We start from the raw sequence: 2,500 nt of genomic DNA on the forward strand, positions 1-2,500 counted from the left end.
TTAGGCTTCAGGCTTAAATATTGATGCTGTGCTGGAGACTTGTTTTCCTTCTTTTTTGTGTGAAAAGCTGAGGGTAATTATGCAGCTGGAAGGATTACAGTATTTTCTTCTTCTTCTTCTTCTTTTTTTTTTTCTGTTTTTTTGTGGCAGTATTCTGTTAATTTCTTTGCAGTCAGGAAAAAAAATATTTGGACTCTAAGATAACTTTTTGTGTGTTTCTCAGATAATTAAACAAACACAGAGCTTGGGTGAGATCAGCTCTTTCACCGCAAAGGTGCAATAACACAAATGTCACTTTCGAGATTTAAATGATCCCTTTAGCTGTATTTTACCAAGCTCTCCTCTAGCCATATTACCAAATGTGATAACTTGGAATCAAGTCACAAATCATATGAAAGGAAAGCATCCTATGTAGCATGCTTAGGTTTTATAAACCCATGTGTGTATTGTATGTGTGTGTTACAATTATGTGGGTCAAATATGTTGGTCGTCAGATACTATTAGAACATGTCCTTTTTTCTGAGGCCTTACCGTAGAGTTTTTATTTTGTCATTAGAGCAAGCTTGCATTTGTGCATTCATAGGTGCGTGTGTGCAGGTGTATGTGTTAGTGTTTGCATGTAGTGAGAGACTGACATAGGCAGACAGAGACAGACATATTTTCATAAGGCAGTATGAAAGATATGCTAAAGAATCAAAGCATTGTTTGTCAAGCCTTGTGGTGAAGTAGACCAGCACCAACATTATTATTCAAGGGATAAAGAGTCTGTTGCCATAATATCTGTAGGTGGTTGGAAAGTAAAATGAAATTCACATCGCTGTAATAAGTGATCAGGTTAAATTAATAATCATTACAGAATGTATGGAGTAATGACAAATTTGATTGTAAGCATTTTAATGAGTATCTATTGATACAGCCCATTTTTAAGTTTGTATATATATTGAGTGGGTAATTATACTAGGGAAAAGTACAGTATTTGTAAGGAAAGTGAAGTAATAAAGGTAATGATTTTTATTTTTTTTCCAAATAAAATCTGGCAGATGTAGCATTAGTACATGCAATGTAAGAAAGTGACTGAACTTTATGACTGCCTTGTGAAATAGTGTAAATCTAATTCTGGTCAGTATTTAAGGAGTTAAAAGGTCTGAGGTGAAATAATATTATGAGATAGGGCCTGATGATATGAAACCAATTAGGTAGTGGTCCTGTGCTTCTCTCTAGCGAACTTGCACAGATAGGAGAATTGCTGAAGTGAACATCGCAAGTTGAACAGTAAAATGTGTTCTTGGATTAGTCTAGAAATGTTTAGCAGAGTGTTTATTTGTATAATTTGATGTTTGCCGTTGGTTAAGTAAAAGGAGAATGGTAAGTGATAATCGTAAGAATAGGTTGAGTTCACATGACAAACAATGGTAATCATTATTCCTCAAGTGCCGATATTCAAAGATATCTGGTTATTTTTACTAGATGAATATTATTTGTACAGTTAGATTAAAACACAAATGTGTCTCCTATTTTATGGGCATTAAAAATCTTTTTTTGATTTTTATTAAAATTATGGTTGATTTTATTGACATTTTGTGTGTAACAACTATATGTTTATTCTGGTATAAATAGGCTGATACTGTAATATAGGCCTTTCAGCCATAAGAGTTCAAACTTTGTATTGATAAGTTGAATTCATGGTTATAATTTGCTGTGGCATTACAGTATATCTAAATGTAATATTGAATTATCTTGAAAATATTAGCAGGTGTTAAAAGAAAATATTCTACCTTTACAAGATCAATTTTTATATTAGTGATGCCTGCATATTTTTGTACATAAGACAATAACATGGCGAATTTATAAACTAGTTTTTCTTTTTACTGCAAACCTTAAAAAATGGGGAGTATCCAGTACATTGAGAAATGATAATGGAGTTTGAGGAAGTTTGAACTTCATGACATTTGACTTATGGCAAAATTTCAGTGAAGAGATGGATTTTGTGCAAAATATTTAACAAATTATTTTAAATGGAACCTAATTGATAGATAGTGGTTTTATAACATGTCATTTAAATTAAAAGCATTTTCCTCAATCTATGCATTGCAACAAGATAAAGGTAGGATGAAAGTTTATAAGAAATATCCCATTAGTTGTTCAGTGATGGGTACATCTATAGCCATCATGGTATAACAGCTTATGATATATATGTCATGACTGATAGCAGGTGGGCTGGGTGTATACAACTTTGGCCTAGCCACAAAGTCTAGACTGTTGTGTAATATTACATCACAAAAATTCATCACAGGATTAACAGAGATATGAAATTATCACTTAGAGTTACTGTTTCTAATTTATTTTTTAAAAATACGCCTGATAACGGGATACAAAAATGCCTAAAATTAGTGCACTAAGAGAAAATGTATACTGACAAACATAACTAATTTGTTTTAAGACATATGTGATTCACTGCCAAGTGAATAGAAAGAAAGAAAGAAAGAAAGGAAGAAAAAAA

At 32.1% G+C, this 2,500-nt stretch overlaps 1 protein-coding gene across 1 annotated transcript in view; it reads left to right on the forward strand.

Moving 5' to 3' along the window:
- The window catches only part of LRP1 (LDL receptor protein 1), a gene marked incomplete in the record, with an annotated part of 264,954 nt that extends 263,102 nt beyond the window's left edge, over nt 1–1,852 (forward strand). The window contains 1 exon segment of the mRNA XM_070118011.1: nt 1–1,852. This exon segment is cut by the window's left edge and continues 1,398 nt beyond it.
- Between the last annotated feature and the right edge of the window lie 648 nt (nt 1,853–2,500).

This window comes from Penaeus vannamei, chromosome 41 (genome assembly GCF_042767895.1).
Source record: "Penaeus vannamei isolate JL-2024 chromosome 41, ASM4276789v1, whole genome shotgun sequence".
Classification (NCBI taxonomy): Eukaryota; Metazoa; Arthropoda; class Malacostraca; order Decapoda; family Penaeidae; genus Penaeus; species Penaeus vannamei.